At 39.8% G+C, this 18915-nt stretch overlaps 1 protein-coding gene across 6 annotated transcripts in view; it reads right to left on the reverse strand.

The window, feature by feature from the left end:
• Nucleotides 1–17451, reverse strand: part of CENPI (centromere protein I) — a 708963-nt gene extending 691512 nt beyond the window's left edge. For 3 of the 6 annotated variants that reach the window (XM_085607721.1, XM_085607722.1, XM_085607716.1), the window contains exon 1: nucleotides 16420–17451. The gene's annotated coding sequence lies outside the window, so the exon portion shown is untranslated. The remainder of the gene's footprint in view (nucleotides 1–16419) is intronic. The other 3 variants (XM_085607717.1, XM_085607719.1, XM_085607718.1) reach the window with 3 other exon arrangements.
• Between the last annotated feature and the right edge of the window lie 1464 nt (nucleotides 17452–18915).

Below are 18915 nucleotides of genomic sequence, written 5' to 3' on the forward strand. Positions count from 1 at the left end.
CGAATTGTGTGGTGCAACTCATATCATCGTGCACCACATGCTGTGTGTTCATTTCCAGGGAGGTACATCGATCCGAACTTTTGGTTCATTGTGATCAGATTGTGCAACTCTTATCGCACACCAGAAGTTATGCCTCATTTCCAGGAAGGTATGGAGAACCTGACTTGTGGTTCATTATGACTGAATTGCTTGGAGCAACACTGAGCAACACACACTGGACGTGGAGTATAGCTTCCCATGAAAGGGGGGGTGGTGTGGGTGTGTGTCTCTCTTGCCGAGATCCTTTGCACCGCATTACAGTGATGGGAGAGTCTGCTGCATTTGAACAGTCTGCTAATAGATGCACTGCACAGTGGTGTTTCACTTGTTTGCTTTATTACCCAACGAATACTCCGTTTTGACATTGGTTTTACCCATGCTGCCTTAGCCCGCGGTGCTGCTGAAAAGTGTTCTAAATTCCTATCCGTACACATTCCTAATATCGTTGTGACCTACGGTGCACCCTAGAAATATGTGGATTTGAATTGTGTTCTTTGCCATGGTGGGCCCAGTTCGGACAACATATCGCACTGCACTAGGGTGCTGGAGCAGAACAGGTTTTTTTTCTCCAAGTATGCATATTACTGATGTAATTTTAACACAGTTGATTTATGCCCAGAAATAAATGATATCCATGTTGTGTTAATTAAGGTGTGTGCTTATTACAACCTTTATTTACTTACATACACCAAGTGTAACGTTTCATTTGTGATGCTCATTGTATTTATTGCGCTGAGTTGCCTCTGTGATCAGCCTGACTGCTCAGTGCCAAGCAACCTAAAGTTGAGCACAGGTTATACAGTTCGTGTAATCACCTAACCCTGACAAGAGTGGTAGATTCTGCCTGGCTTGGGCACCACCTCAGCCAACCAGAAAGTACCAGTTCCAAAAAAGCTCACCAGCTGTGGAGTAAATATTGTGAGATATGCACCCACAGCAGTCACCAGTATGACATGTAACCTACAGTGAGCTAGTGGTTTACTGAAAATATCCCTGAACGGCAGTAGGTGGAGAGAGGTCAGTCTGCGGATCTAGGCATATGGGCTCAGGCAAACATGCTGCTCTCTAGCACATCACGCCTGAGAAGTCTCTTGCTTCAAGCTGTCCCCATGTAGTGCCTTCTAGTCAGATGGGCCTTGGGCTTTCACCTAAAGATCAAGACAAACATCATGGCAGGACCCATCCTTGTCCCCTTTCAGACAGGTCAGTCTTCCTTCTCTCGAAGTGTCAGCAGAACGGCAACTCCACAGGCTTTGCCAGACTTGTAGCTAGTCCCAAGGGAGAATAGCTGGCACTCAGAGGTTCAACTCTTGGCTGTGCTACCTGTGCTTGGGGATGATAAACAAGCCTCTTCAGTGTACTGTAAAAAAAGAAAACACTGAACAAAGTGGCCAAGGTGCAATCCTTTTAAGTCAACCTGTGAGTCTTCTATTTGCAAGCTTAACACGCCACCATTTCTGTAGGAGCAGCTCACTGATGTTTGCCAAATATGTAAAGACTTTGCCATGTTGTCCACACTGAGACTAGTTCCTGGTGGCACGGTTGAGGTTGAATAGTCACCTGCCTAGAAGCTCTTGCTGTCAAGGGCAATAAGGCACAACACAGAAAGTGGAGAAAGGGTAGATTTCATTCTGGCAGGGAACCCTGCATTACACAATGGATCAGGGCTGGCTACATCCTTCACCAACAAGTTTCAGAGAGGGGGCAGACAATCCAGCATAAAGGCGATCACCATATTGCACAGCACAGCCAAGAGGATTTTAATGGACTCCAGTATGTAAACTATATATGTAAACCCACATATACATTACAGGCATCCCTTATGCATTGCCAGGATAAGATGATAGTTAAGACACCAGTGGTCATATTTGACAATATAGATGTGTCCAAAAGCATCTTCAAGTCATCAGTTTGAGGTGACACTCAGAGTGATGTAGACACCCTCTGCATGCTGCATTCTAGAGCCTTTCAGGCAATCACATTGTTCAGCGAATGCTGGCTCCCACCCGTTTTCCATCTTATCCAGATTTCTGTTTGAAACCGTTGTTTATTATTTCCCCCCGAGGGTGACTATTTTACAACCACCTGTTCTCGTCTACTTTGTTTATTTATTTTTTTAACTCAGGGCCGGTGTTTTCTAGGTTAAATAAGTGCGATCCCAATTCGATAGGTCCTGGTGAAGGTTCATTTTCACACCTTTCACATAGCCTTGGCACTCAGTTATGGAATCCTTTTTTATCAGAATTAAATATCAAAATGTACCTTTTTGCTTTTTCACCCACCAATTTCGAGTTTTGTGGGTATTAAAAAAAGTTAGTTTTTTGGCTTACTGTTTCTGCTAACTGTGGTGACTACTACATTGTTTCATTTCAGAGTCTGTTCAAATTCAAATATACATAGGCAACCATAAAAGTACACATAAAACAATGCAATTAATATATTACGATTTAAAAAAATGAGAGTCTCTGCTCTTACTCAAATTAAACTAACATTGCCCTGATTGCCCCCCTTATAATTCCTTGGGTCGAAACACAGTCGACTATTACAACAACTTGGAACAGATTAGTTGTCATTTTGTATAATTTGAAGTTGAACAATTGTACCTACTGCAATAATTGCTAATATATGTTCGGTTGTCGTTGCTTTACCTATACACACTATTGCACTTACTGTGTGAGCGCCTGAGCACATAAGCATCAAACTGTAAACACTATTGTAAAAACAATACTTTTTGTAAGATTCATAAGTGGGTTAAATCCATTGTGTAATATCGCATATTTGTTCTTATCAATTGATTCTTTCAATTTGAATGTGAATATTCTCACTTTACGACTGTTTAACTTGGAACCCGGCTAGAAAGTATGCAACCCCTGCCTTCTGTCTCCATTAGAGAGGGTAGCAGTCACAATCATAAATAGAGTACAGTTTGAGAGACCTTCAAATTACAGCAGATCTCTGATGTCCACAAAAGGTACAGTAAAGGGAGCATCTTCAGGTGGTCTGCAGAAATGTACACGCAGAGGGTGGAACAGCTTCAAAATAAGGGCTTTAGCTTCATCGCCTACTCTCCAAGAGTAATAGTTATCTACCTTCCTGTACTTATCTGGAATTGTTACTAGTCAAAATAAGTATTTTTTCTACATGGCCCTCATCAATGCAATTTGCCCATACCCATTACGAAAATCTCAACTTTCCTACAAAACCCTCAAATGTCATAAAGGGGCATTACTACGATGATAAACATCAGATTTTTTATTCAGAAATAAACAAGCAACCCTATCCATCCATCTTTTCCAGCAGAGATGAAGCGAAGTACATTTACTATGCTATTATCAAATCCAGATCCAACATTTCCCGCAGGTCCAGCTACAAAACAGATTTCAGTTAAGTAAGACACCCTATAATACACACTGACTACCGCACCGACTGCAAGTTTTAATGGCCCAACTGTGAACAGTGAAAAGGGGTCATTGCCATTTGTTTCCACATATTTGTAAGGGTATTTGTGGGAGTCAATAGTGCCTTTATGATTAATTTGTAGTAATAGGTCACATCTACACGCTTGGAATAAATTGTTGTGGATCAGGCACAAAGTGTAACAACTTAAGTTTAATCTTTTACACAGCTAGACTTTCTCTTTTACTGAATTCTAGAAGACACAGGAAAACAGTCATGTTCTTGCAGGTTCGGAGGAACTTGGCTGTACTGTATGGTGCCAGGCTCTTATTATTTCCAATAAAACAACCTTCCAAGGTAAACACAGCTACAGCCTCTCAGTCACCAACTATAGAAATGGCCAATGAACATCCTTTAAAACAAGCATTAGCAAAGACATTAGGTCTGCCATTGGCTGGCTGAGCTTATTTTATCTTCGGTCTTTTGTAAAACCTAATTTGAAGAGCATTTGGGACCTCAACAAACTTTTAAAAAATAATCATTGGCTAAAGACAATTTTTTTTTTGCCATAGCACACAGAAGTACTTGGTGTTAATGTGCTCTTTGCGAAAAGCAGAATGCAGTCACTCACATTGAAGGTAGCCAATGACTGAAATGGGCTGACACATTGCCCCATACTGTGTGCTGTTGTGGGCAGAAGAAAAATGTGAGTGACATAACAGGCCAGTTCATGAAGAGGGCTGGCTCAAAGCCTGTACATGATTATAGATCTAACTTTTGTAAAATCAAAAGGGTCTTGTCTAACCAGACCTAAAAAGAAGTGTACACAACAGTGAGGGATGATCAAATAAAGACTTGCACCTACTAATCACCTTGGTGTCCAAGACCCAAAGGGGCATGCCTTGAAATGAAAGTGATATAATTGGTTTAGAAAGGCAAACTACACTTCCAACAAAAGGTTACCAAAAGATGATAGTGATATATTTAACAGCAATAATAGAGGAGGAAGCTATTTGGAAAAAAATAATAATAATAATAAGTCTTAAATTCATTAAAGTAATAGCCGCAACATTGCGTTTGACTTCTCATAGCCAGGGATGCTGTAGGAAACCTTTGGATTTCCCAATTTGAAAAATTACCCAAAAAAATGCAAAAACGTATAGGCTAAATGCACCATTCTAAACACCTATTTGGCCACACAGTCTCACCAAACAACTAACTGGAAAAGGTTTGTGTTGATCGTACAAAATAGTACGCCTGTGACCACGAGATACTTACAATCAACAGGAATTCCTACATGCAAGACAATATCCCTGGGATCTATTTGTCCATGCGTTCAGCCTTGGACATGTTGGCACTGAATAAGTTTAGGCTGAACGGACTTGTCAGCATGCTAAACTGTGGCCACTGAATCAAACAAAGATCCCTTCAGCAGATGGGTTAGTCCACTTAGCCATGAAAAACAACTTAACCCATCAAATGACCCAATAGCATTCATTATTAAAATGCACGATAATGTTCTGCACTAAGTGGGATCATCATTAATCTCCAAAACAAAGTCAACCTTTTCGCTTTGGGCCCTCTTATTCACAACTACTAATTCATATTCATTACTATGTCCTTTGCCAATCCACTTGATAACTAAAATTCAACTACATTTCACTGAAACCAGCAATCTTTTAACTACTCAATCGAAGTTCATGTCAGATCTAGGCAATGAAACATCAATCATCAAAGTAAGAAAATGTGCGCCAAGAATAATCTGCTTTCAAAACTCAAACGTTCAAATGTGTTCAGACAGGTCAACAGCTTAGGCTATCATACAGTATAATATCTTAATTTGAACACTGCTTAACCAGCAGAGGAAATGTCTTCGCCTTTTATCTCCTCTTTTTATGAGGGATCTTACAGATGATGTTTGATTAGTAAACAAGCGAAGGGACAGGTTTAAAGTTATTAAACCTTGCCTTGTTAGATAAAACATAGTTCAGTGAGCAGGCTGGGGCTTAACCATTGATAGTGACGGAACAAAACAGCAGGCTGTCCCTCATCGAAATTAATGATTTCAACTACATCAAAACCAAATTAAAGTCAAGAAATCAATTAGTAAAATTCCCATACCATTTTAGTAGTAAAAAAATTAATGTAATGAATAAAAAATGACAAAATTACAAAAATTAGATAATGACATCATTAGATATGACTTTATAAAGAATACACAGGAACATTGGGGTTGTAAAAATCAATGTTAATCCAGGTTAATTGCCAAGAAAAGCCACCGGATGCCACTTTAGCAACAAAAACAATGAAAAGTTACCACCTAGTTACCTCTTAGTGACTGAATGTACCAGCCTGAAAGGTAACTGATACTGCCCCAGCTCTTTCAAAGCCTTGTAATCTTCCTGGAGCTATTTTGGGGAACTGCAGCCACAGCTCAAAGGAGAAGACAGACCTCTCTACCCCTGCTTCCTGCTACAACCCAAAGTGTGTTTATTTAGGTGTTTAAGATGCTTCTGTTCACTGCTTGGGCCCGGCCCAAACGTACCACAGTTCAAGGTAAATTCAACCACATACTCCGATCAAAGTTCCATGCGAGTTTATAGTCCATGGACCTGCTAGTTCTTGCACGATGCCCTTAGTCAGCCTTTTATCTGCCAGAGGCTACAGGGAGTTAACAGCACTTCCAGCTCTCGGTACAAGTGAGAGTAGGCACAGACTTCAGTCCTCTTCTAAACATATGCAGCGACAGTTTTTTCCTCTTCTGTTTTTTTCCAGGGCAGTTGCATTCCGAGGAAACTGTGGGCAGCTTTTTTTATAGACTACACAAACCAGTAATTGGGGACAACCGTCTCCAATCCTAAAAAGATTTGCATGCCCAAACCACCCTACTTTTGTGGTACTTCATGTTAACTTCTGGCATGTAATCCCAGAAAGAAATGCTAGAGTATCAAAATGGAAGTTCTCAGGGCCAGCTTGTGCAGATTGGAAGTCCTACCAAAGGAATATCTTATTACAATGAGGAATCTGTCTTTGCAAACAAAATCAGCTGGTGCTGAGGCTAGGAGTTCACTGGCTGTTATCAAGACATACTGTTGGGGAAGAGACACCACCAAGGCCTCTCTCGCGCTAAAGCCCTGTTTATCTCATATATTGGAAACACAAGCTAGTTAGTAATTGGGAACAACTCTTTCTGAACCTAAGAAAATTCCCATGCCCAAACCATTCTACTTTGTGTACTTCATGTTAATTTCTGGCAAGCAATCCCAGGAAACCTTTCGAAGGGAGCCTTTTAAAATGGCAGGACCCCAGGGACAGCGTATGGAGACTGGAAGTCACATCCAGGGGCTATTTTGTTTCAATGAGGACCTCTATGCAAACCAAATCAGGTAGTGCTGAAGCGAGGTTTCCACCAGCTGCAAACAAGGTACGTTGGCTGGAAAGAGACCCCGCCCCGCAAGGGCCTCTCTCATAGTAAAGATATTTATGATCTAAATGTTAAAATGCCCAGGTCCAAGCCTGTAGGTGTGTTATGATCAGATGTTCCTGTTCACTCCGCCTTGCCCCATATGCCAAGATAAGTGGCCATGGATGACCGGTAATGAACCCCTTACTGTTTTCATGCCAGTAACTCAAGGCAATAGTCTTTTCTCAGGAAGGTTTTCAAGCCTCATCAAAACTATTCACGCTAACCAAATAAAAGAGCCTAGTTGGAATTGGTTAATCTACTCGCCAGGCTTTTAGGCAGTAATCAAATAAGTTTTAATAAAATCATTTTTACAACATATTTAGACAAAATATCTAGGTTTATTACCAAATTAAATTTTGGTTAAACTTTGAAACCGTGTTAGGATTATGTTGCTACGTGGCCTTGTGATATATGAGACTTGTACCCAAGTAGATTTTTACCATTGGAAAATCTAGTTTAGGATTTGTAATTAAAGTTTTTGAAACCTGTCAGAGATCTATTAATCGAAATTGTATATATGTCTTGTTTATTGACATTATTTACCCAGATCTTGCAGACCTCAATGCACTACTTCTATGTGACTTACTTACCGGATATCAAAAGTAGGTTTTCAAATAAATGATTTCTTTTTAAACGGGTATGCTACAGCGGGCCATAATAATTCTTGGCTGCAAATGCAGGCCTGACAACATGCTTTATAAGTCTCATGAAGGTGGTATAAAGGCATACTACAAACCACATAATACATTCAACTTTTACCTTAAACAGCTAAAAATGCCTGAAATGTAAAGCAATGTGATGGGGTGTGAAGCGGGGTGAAGGACCATAGGGGGGAAAACACACAAGGTTACTCACAGGGTACTCCAACAGTGTTCTCTGGCACCAGTTAAATTACCCGCATAAACTCCACAGTCCCCAAGCAGATGTATTGTCCTTAAAAGAAATCTAGCAGCAAAAACAATCTGAATACTCCTGTAATCTACCAGACTGTCCACTTCTATCCCTTGCTGCTTTTTTTAGCCTATTCAATAAAGAAAGAGAATGAATCTCACCTGGGTATAGATAAAACTCTTCACATCCTTTTTAAACATCAATCATGCTGAATACCGAAACAGGGGCGAAAATGCCCAATACAAGCAGGTACCACTTCCATGTCTCAAATCCTTCCTTCTATGCTACATATTGGAGCTGGTTCTGCTTCATCAAAGTTGTCTTGTTCAAGGCCGGCACCGCCACCTCGCTTACGCTGCCTTAGAATCATTACTTTTATCCTGAGTAATGGAGCTGGGATTAGGAAAGAAGGTCGATCTTTTGCCATTAGCAAGTTTTGTTAGTCAGTATTGCCTTTAAAAAAAAAATGGGACCTTTCGCTCATGGTCCCACAGTATAATTATGGCTTACTATCACTTTTGACATATGGAGCTTGTCGGCACTCTGTATCAAGTTACCATCAGTGTGGCCACAGGGGAGCAAGAAAAATGGTCTCCATGACCTCTTTGACTAAGTTATTGAGAGCCATCTCCGGGAACCCAAATACCCGCAACATGGGCAGTATGCCTGAGATTTTCCAATGCCTTCACTTTCCAGTATAGACTAAGCAATGCTCCAATAATGAGGCAACTGTGATAAGCAAGCCTGTGAGCTCCTCTGCTGTATGGCTCCCGCCCCTTATATCTTTTGCACTGCCATGTTGATCTTATCCAGAGAAATGTTCATCCTTCTTTCTGTTCCAGCATTTCATTATCGTTTTCGGAACTCCATTACAGCACCAATCATCATAGTAATCACATCTGTGTCACCAGCACGTACCCTTTATTGTTTTACTTGTTGCAGAAAAAAACCTTTCCGGTCTGACTTTTGCTGCTTTTAAACCTTGGTTGCAAAATGTACATTCTTTAACTCAACCTAATATAGTACTAAATCCGGACGTTTCATTCTAGAAAAAAAATTAGATCTTCACTCCTACAACACATACTTTGCCAAGAACGCCAGGTGCCTGCTAATATTTCTGAAAGGTTTAAAACTCTTCATGCCTGAAGAGAACCCCATAATAGTCATAAAATAATTTTTCTTGTCAGTGCTTGGTTATGACAACTCCAGTCTTACAAGGATTCCTAAAGCCGATATTATCCAACAAAGAGCTGTCCTTCTTGCAGTTGCATGTTCTGGCTTAGGGTCAGGAGTTTAACTCCAATGACTTCTTATTGATATTAAATAAATCTTGGAAATGGTATGCAAGATACACAAGAACATCCACTCTGGATCCTCTTGTCTTCACATACATCCAAAAAAAGGAAAAAGAAAAAATGTTTTATTTATATTTATATATTATAATATTTGTGCGACATCACTAAGAACGAGCGACCTCCCAGGAAGTTGGTTTTACAAAATGTATTTGCAGCACAAACAAACGCCCAACGCGTTTCGGTCTCTCCTCAGACCTTGATCACAGGTTGGTTTCAAATAACAACTGTCCCTCATTTATTTATTTCCATTCACAATACCGTCATTACTTGCAACCCCACTGGCTGATGGGACCTGTAGTTGGGTGCATAATCCAGTAATATTTAAAGTGACACAGTGCATAAAGTGCAAATTTAATTGAAAAGTGCAATAGTATTAGTTGAATGTGCATTGTGCAAGGACAGGCATTTGTGAAAAAAACCATGTAATTAAAATTGGGAGACAAATTTCATATGATTCTTACGCTTATAATGTTCTCAATTTATCAAAAAATGCCATTAAACTTTATTGTCCAATTGTACAGTCACACCATCAAGTGGGTAACTCCCTTGGATTGATTTTTTTAAAAAATTCCATTTGTTGTTTCTCAGTACCAATTCTGAATTTTCCAACCGGGTCTGCTTAGAATTTTGTTTCAGAAAGGTTATAACCTCTAGTAGGTTAATGCATCCCCGATATCCCCATAATAAGTATTTCGTCAAATTTTGTGTGGTACTGCAATGTTTATGGTTGTTCATGGCATTATTTAATCAAATGTTATTTGTCTTATTTATAGGCAACCCTTCACCTTTATTTATTGGGGATTTGTTTGGATATTTCCGTTATGCTTTTTTATAACTTTTTTCTTCCCTTTTCTTCAGCCTACTTTGAAATTCCTGAATTTCACCATCTTGTGTCCTTTGTTTGCCACTGAGGATTTACAAGTGCACATAAAGTTCCTCGCCCCGATTTAAACCTTTCGGAATTAATGTTCTCAACGATAAAATGTATTTGGATTCCCTTTGACTACATTTTTTCGCACAATCTTCACATCTTACAGAAATTGTCACCTGCTCTATCGCATAATATTTTCATTCTTCCCAGTTGCTATTATGTATCCCCTCCATATGCTTGCCAACCGCATTGCTGCGATCCCTGTTGGTGGTTCCTCGGATATGCTCAAGTATTTTTTTCAGTTCACATGTTGTGCTTCCCACATATTTCAATGCACAGGGGCATTCAATTACATATACTACAAAGGTACTTTTGCAAATAATGTGCTGTTTAATCTTCTATTTCATACCATTGGCTAGAGATATTTAACAAACTGGAAAGTAGTATCAAATAATTGGACACAGGCAGTGTATACATTTGGAAACAAGGTGTAATTGGAGCAAACAGCACCATGGAGAAAAGGGAGGAAAAAAAAATGCAGAGAAGGCCACCCTATTTGAAAATGATAATTATGGTGAAAAATTGAAAAAAAGTCACAGATATAAAAAGCATACTACGACAATGGGAACGTCTTTCAAAAAATGAAATGAATAAATAGTGGACGCTAATGACTAAAAAATATGTAGAGGTGAAAAGAATACCAAGGGGCCTGCATGTTTCACTAATGCCAAACCATCAGAACACCAGCAGTGAGCAGCTAAAAGAAAGGGGCGAACACATCTCAAAAGCATCTATGGGTCTAGTATTAAGCATATTGAGAAATCATTAAATGTCACCCAAAAACAGGTAAAATAATAATTGGAAGAAAATTTGGAAAGTATTGAATTGTCAACGGATTTGAAAAACTTAGAAGAAATAGTGTTTAAAAAAAGAGAGAGACAAGAAAAAAAGGTAAAACAGTTAAAACAATTAAAAAATTCAAAGGGATAAAATCGATTACGAGGAAAGAAGAATCTTTACATTTGCTAGGAGATTTGATAATACATTCAAAAAGGACAGACTGGATGCAACAACTAGGGAGTATTCCAGTTATGAATCCCTAACAGACATGGATTTAAGTGAAGCCAAAAATAATGCCCCAGGAACAACGGCTAAAAAAGCTGAGTAATCTTTTTTTAAGCGATTTGCGCTTAGCCCTGCAGCCACAACAGGGGGACAAAACAAAGCCCGCCACAAGAGGAATGAGAAGAGGACGGGGACGCGGATATTAAGGCAGACAAGGAGAGGTCAAAGAGGACGTGGAAAAAATAGGAGTACAAACCAGGGGCAGCACGAAACTGAAAAAGAAGTAGAGTTAATTGTAATTAACATCTCAAATAATAACAAAGAAGGAAGAGGTGGAATTACTAAAAAAAATATAAACATAAAAAAAATTTTTAAAAAAGAAGACGAAGAAGGCCTAAGCTTCTGCCCAACCAGTCACATTGATTTACCCAAACAAGGATCGATTTATATAAATACATTAGGAAGATCAAGTTGGCTAAAATACTTTCGGAAAAACCAAAGGAAGAAAAACAACAAGAGCCCCACAGGCAACCATGCATTGATCTCTTAGCAGAGGACAAACCCACTTTACTTAAGATACTATCATTTGAGGAAGATCTAACAGAGAAAGCACTGAAGGAAATAGAGAATGATTTTCTGTCTCTGGGAGCAGGAGAAAGTGGGAAGAAGCCAAAATCGTTTTTTTACCCCCTGGAAATAAAATTGATCTGTTTAATGAAATGATAATACAGGATCTCTATAAAATGGAGAATGCAAAAGAAAAGTTAAATCTATCAAAAAGTGACAGATGGGTGCTTAAGAGGTTGCAAGAGGATGATACAATTGAAATAAAGCCGGCAGACAAAGGAGGACATTTTGTGGTATTAAATAAATTGGATTACATAAAGGAGGCAGAGAGGCAATTGTCAGATCGTAAATGCTAGCTAATGCTACAGATCAATCCAACTAAACAAATACAGAAAAGTCTAATACAGAAACTAGACGGTTAGGTAGATCAAGGGCTATTGGATGAAGAGCGAAGATAATATCTAACAATAACGCATCCTGTAATAGCAACTATATACTTCCTCCACAAGATCCACAAAAATAAGACTAACCCGCCAGGTAGACCAATAGTCTCTGCAAAAGGGTCTTTGTTTGAACTTGTGTCAAATTACAAAGACCATTTTCTTGCACCTCCAGTAAAGGACCTCAATTCATACTTAAAAGACACGGCAGATCTATTGAAAAGATTGGATGGCATCCCATGGCAGGAAACATAAGCTGATTGCAATTTCCCTCTATACGAGTGTTATGCATGAAACTGGAATGAAAGCTTGTCGGTACTTTCTGGGAAAGAGTAATAGCCAGATCTGGGAACACAATAAAATGCTGCTACAAATTATTTAAATGTGTCTAAATAAAATCTTTTTGTTTAATGAAGGAACTTCCCAGCAACTATGTGGAACCGCCATGGGTTTTTCCTTTTCACCTAATTACGCTAAACTGGTAATGAGGTGGTGGGAGCAGAGATATGCTTGGTCTGTGGAACATGATGCATTTATGGACAAGACTAATGTGGTTGCGCTTCATAGATGATTTGTTTTTAATATGGGATGGCCCCACAAAAGAATGAGGATTACTTCAAAGTGTTGATTAGTAATTCGGATAACCTGAGATTAACATATGAAATCAGTTCAGAGAAAATCAGATTTTTTAGACATTGAAATCTTCATCCATCAGAACACATTGCAAACAAGGTTACATTGAAAAGAAAACATCAAATTCAATATTGCATTTAGAAAACGTCCACCAACAGAACTTTAAAAAGAATATACCATATGGCGAATGGTTGCGAATTAGGACTCTGGATGAAGAATTTGAAAGATACAGTGGGGAGGCAACAAATTGATTTTTGAAAAGAAAATATCCAAAGAAAGCAATAATGGGGAGTCTGCAGAAAGTGAAGGAGAACAAATATTACATGGGTCATTGGAGAAAAAAAAAGGAAAAACAAAAGAATGTGATCAGACTTCTAACAACTTACTCTGCAGAAAAGTGTAAAGTTATCTCGGATTCTGGAGAAACTTTGGGGGATGTTAAGATTAGACCCAACAATTGCCGAAATAATGGGGAATCACCCGAACATTACCTACAGAAGGGGACCAAACTTACAAGACAAGCTAACGCATAGTCATTTTATGAGGAGACCCACTAAAGCATGGTTAAGATCGGAAGTGTTTTGGCCGTGCAAAAAATGCAAAGCATGTGAAATCGGAGTACATAAAAAGAAAATCTCTAGCCAATTGTAGGAAATGGAAGATTAAACAGCACATTTTTTGCAAAAGTATCTTTGTACTTGAATGCCACTGCGCATTGAAATATGTGGGAAGCACAACATGTGAACTGAGAAAAAGAGTACTTGAGCACATCAGAGCAACCACCAACAGGGATCGCAGCAAAGCAGTTCTCAAGCATATGGAGCAGATGCATAATAGCAACTGGGAAGAATTACAATATTGTGCGATAGAGCAGGTAACCGTTTCTGAAAGAGGTGGATATCCTGTGAAAAAATGGAGACAAAGGGAATCTAAATACATTTTATCATTGAGAACATGAAGTCCAAAAGGTTAAATCGGGGCGAGGAACTTTGTTAGCCACTGAGGTTTTACAAGTGCACATAAAGGACAAAAGATGGTGAAATTCAGGAATATCAGAGTAGGCTGAAGAAAAGGAGAATAAAAAAGAAAAAAAAAAAGTTATGAAAAAGAAAAACTGGAATATCAAAACAAAGAACAAATAAATAGAGGTGGATGGTTGCTGATAAATAAGACAAATAAAATTAGATTAAATAATGCCATGAACAACCATAAACATTGCAGTACCAAGAAAAATGTGAAGAAATACAAATTATGAGGATATCGGGATGAATTAACCCACTAGAGGGTATGACCTTTCTGAAACCAAAAGAAAGGAAGTATATAAGAAATAAGATAATAAGCAGACCCGGTTGGAAAATTCAGAATTGGTACTGAGAAACAACTAATGGAATTTTTAGAAAATCGATAAAAGGGAGTTACCCACTTGAGGGTGTGACTGTACAAATGGACAATAATGTTTTATGGCATGTTGATAAAAAAAATTGAGAACATTACAAGCATAAGAAAATCGCATGAAATCTGTCTACAATTTCAATTACATGGTTATCACATATGCCTGTCTTAGCACAATGCACTTTCAACTAACACTATTGCATTTTTCTATTAAATTTGCACTTTATGCAATGTGTCACTTTCAATAATACCGGATAACGCACCCAGCTTAAGGTACCATCATCCAGTGGTGTAGCAAGTAATGACAATATTGTGAATGGAAATAAATGAGGGACAGTTGTTCTTTGAAACCAACCCGTGATCAAGGTCTGAGGAGACCGAAACGTGTTGGGTGTTTGTGCTACAAATACATTTTGTGAAGCCAACTTCCTGGGAGAGCGCTCGTTCTTAGTGCTGTCGCACAAATTGGAAATATGAATCCGGCATGTTTCAGCCGGAGGAGTTATGCACCGCCCGTTAATGGAGAGCGCCATCCACTTGTCAGGAACTGTCCGGGAACACAGTCGGGGACTTGAGCAAGGACTGGGTAGAAAACGTACCGTGCACAGAAAGAGTAGTAAAGCGCTGCCCAGGATCACACAAGGAGTCAGAGGAGAAAAAGGGATCCAAAGGGGAAGCCTGTACAAGGTGGCTAAGACTCAGAAAGGAAGGGCACTCACAAGGCAATTTAGCATTCAGACTAACTACACCCAGGACGGATGTGCAAGACGTATATATAATACAAAATTAACAATAAAGGGAATGTGGGGTAAAGCACTCAGAAGCTCCAAACAGTAAGACTGAAGCTCAGTAAGTTCCTCACCCACAATTGCTGTTACAGTTACTGACTGAAAATCTCCACATATAGGAAATGTATGCAAAGGCAGGGTCTGAGGAGCTTATAACTATGGTGATGTTATCACTGTAATTCAAAGATAAAACTCACAGTGGACAAGAAACACCACCTAGGTAGTAAGTTGAGCCCGCGGATCCTGGCGATCAAACAGAACTCGCAAGGCAGTAACAGCAAGGGGGTAAAACTAAACACATGCACAATAGACAAGGCGCTAGCAAGGAGGAGTGCTTAACAGGAAAGGAACAATATCACAGGGCACACTCAGCAGAAAGAAGGTAAACATACAAGGTAACAGATGCAAGACAGCAGAACAGAAAGACAGCAAACTAGGAACTGGAACCAAGGAAATGGGAAGAAAGGATTAGACTGGAAGAGGATATACAGAAGGGGAGGCTACACAGGTATACTATAATAGTGCAGGTTCAGGAATCAAGAAAACAAGGAAGCACTGCAGACAGTGCTAATTCAGGTACAAGGAATAGCTATAGCTCATGAATCAAGGAACAAATATTAACTATAGCTCAAGAATCAAGGAATAGCAAAAGCTCAGGGACAAGGACTGGTCTCACTTGAAAACCGCTACAATGACCAACCTTGGCCTGAAGGGAGCTGGGGCTTAAAAGAGCTCACAGCAATCACATGCATCAGGTGTGAGCAGGCCAGCAGCAGCCTGCCACAGGTGAGTTGTATTACTCCACCCATCCTTGGCCTGTAGGGGTGGAGATGAAGCAGTGAGCAGGGAATTCTAGGTAATGGAGTTTGAGGCATGAGCAGGATGGCTTCCACAAAACCCGGCATGGATTGGGAATGGATGTCAATTCCCAAATAGTGTCCAAATGGCTGGAAGTCAGTAAATACATGAAGGGGAAGGTCTGGAAGCTTATTACAACACTGGAGATTACCACAGTTCATCCCCCTGGTGGTGGACACGAGAACGCAGCGAGCAAGTCGTGCCACCACTTAAAAGAACAAACACAGAGAGAATATATATATATATATATATATATATATATATATATATATGTATACACACACACACACATATATATACATATACACACAAGTTCAAGTTTTAAGATTTTCCTTCAAGAACCACTTGCCATCGACTTCCTTTCTTCAAAGCCACAACACTGGTTTGTATTTGGCATTTCACACTAAGACCGTGCTTGATCTGGTAGCTCAGAAGACGAACACATCAACTCCACACATTAACGCCAATGTGCCCCAAGGGGTGAAAGTGGACTTTACAAGTACACGTTATTTTATGAGACTTAAAGAGCGCTACAAAATCTTCACTTGCTACCTGTCATGCAAATGATACAAGTCAAACTTATGATTCAGATAAACATTCCAAGAAACTACTAAATGCACATTTCATTGTGTTTTACTAAGAAACAAACTGAACTTACCAGAAATGCTCACGCCTGTCACCCCCAACGCACGAGAACTGGTAACAAAATGCAATGATCCAAGAAAGTATAACTACGGAATGTTTTGCCCTTACGTCAATTCCTGTCTTTGCAGCCCTCACGAAACATCTGCTGACCCACCCGTTCAGGATTACTTTCCAATTGCAGCTTCTTCTTCACTTCTCCGTATACTTGTGTTGCTTTAATAATACAATTTCTCCGACCTTTTTTTAATCAAACTATGCAGATTCCCCGTTCCTTCCTTACTAGTAGCTTCTTGTTTTGGGGTCTCAAACTACATATACATTTGGCAATAAAGGAACTCTTTAAAGATGCGTGCGTAAGATTGTGTTTCTGCCGGCAAACAGCCAGGAAGTATCCCCTGGTCTGCCTCCTCGTAGCATGAAAGCGTCCCGCCCAGTAGCTCCCACTTCCCACCTAGGATACACCTGATCACTACTTACAGGACCGCCTGTGTATTCAGTTCATAGCCCGCTGTCAATTGTTGATATTTTAACGGATGTCATTTGGGCTCGATTTCAAATCTTCCGGGTCGTATCACAGCCAATCCTCATACTGAACATTCTTTGGTAGTTGTTCGGAAGGAGTTATATGTAAGGGGACCTAGGATTGGAGCGCCGGCGACAGCCACGCCTATTAAATTGACTTTAAATTCGAAGTGCTGGTTGGCTGTGGCGTCTCATGTGTTTCTGTCCAAGCAGCCTTTCGGGAACTCTAAGTGTGCCACTCCAGTTTTGTAGCGAATATATAATTCTCTCCGTGGTTTTGGAGAGGTTGGTATTGGTCCAGCAGTATTTAGGTCAGAGTCCGAACAGTTCTGTCTTCCGGTGGTCAGAGGTAATGATGGACGGATGCTGTCACGGTGGCTCTGCGGCTGTGTTCTGCCTGTTTAGCGATCTGGTGGCTGGTTTTTATTTCCATGAATAACAGCCGGACTCTCTTCGGTGTAATGTCGCCGTTGCCCACGTTCCTGTTACCCAGTCCGGCCCGTCTGTGGTCGACGTTGTACGCAGTGCTTGAAATGGAAATAAAAAACGTCGCTGTTTGCTATTAAATTATTTGTTTATGCATGTTTATAGCATGTTATAGCGCGGACATTAACCATAGGTGTTGGAGCGCTTTGCATGAATTTTTTTTCGTTACGTTGAAGTTACAGATTTAAAGGTAGAAGATACAACTATAAGTCAAATCAAATTCCACTTTATTCGATTAATTAAAATCATAAAAGCATTCTACAGCAAATATCAAAAGTTCATCTATAAAACAGTTGATAAATTTAATACAGTATTAAACAATTGATAAATTTAAAAAGCAGATTAAAAGGGCGATAATAGCATAAAATACATTAAAAAACACTCGAATGAGCAATATAGCTGGATCCAAATTCCTATTGTTCTTCCAATCTTAGCCTTATTCTCTTGCATCTCACAGATGCAGCTAGAAAACTAGCAGTGCAGTACATAATTAGAGGAGAGAGCAACATCTGTAAATAAAACAGTGCAGGCTTATACTGGATAAAGCCCAGGTCCTTCAGAATAGATTTTAAGTATCTTATACGCGGTTCGTGATAGAAGGAACAAAAGAACAAAAAATGGGCATTATCCTGAATAGAGAAACCATCACATTTGCATGGGGCCGATTCCTCCAGCTTGCACCAGTCTTTCACATCCCACAGCACTGTATAAATTTGGTTAAACCGAAATTTGGATAAAAGCCATCTATGGAAAGGGTTGATTACCGTAATTAAATAAGGGGCCAGCGCACAGGATGGAGATATCAGAACATGAGCCCTCACAGAGGGTTTACATAAATCGTGGGCTTCGCGCTCAGCCATGCGAATTCTCAGAAAATTTATTTTCACCCACTGCAGGTCAGCTCTACACAAGGCTTCAGGACTACTAAAGATTTCAGGGCGTCCCAAAAGAGCTGTCATAGTTTCAATATAAGACAGCCACTGAATGTCCCTTCTGTGATCAAGTTGGAGACAATCTTTGATGATCCGATGATTAAGGCTAAGGTTTGGGTTAAGCCAAAGCTTTATCCACATCAAAAGTGGGGCTAGATTTAATATGTCTAGAATGTAACCCATTCCCAGCTCTAAGTGTACTGAGAAGGTAGCAGTTGACTGGGGTAAACCCAACAATGAGCGAAAAAATTTGTTTTCCTCAGTCTGGATATCTTTGACATTAACGTAACCCCAGACTGCTGCACCATATCTAGCAATTGCAATTGTCTTGGCTTTATAGATGGCCATAATAGCCTCCATGGGTTTCCCCCCCAATCTCTTAGCAAAACCCAGAATTGCAGCATATGAGCTTCTTACCGCATTCATTTTAGATGTTACCTGCGGTGTCCAGGATCCCCTCTGATCAAAAATCACTCCCAGGTAGGTAAAGACCTTGACACTAGTAATCACCTCTCCGTCACAGTAAAAGGATTTTTCTTTACGCATACCACATCCAACAGACATGGTAT

This window comes from Triturus cristatus, chromosome 5_2 (genome assembly GCF_964204655.1).
Source record: "Triturus cristatus chromosome 5_2, aTriCri1.1, whole genome shotgun sequence".
In the NCBI taxonomy this organism is placed as follows: Eukaryota; Metazoa; Chordata; class Amphibia; order Caudata; family Salamandridae; genus Triturus; species Triturus cristatus.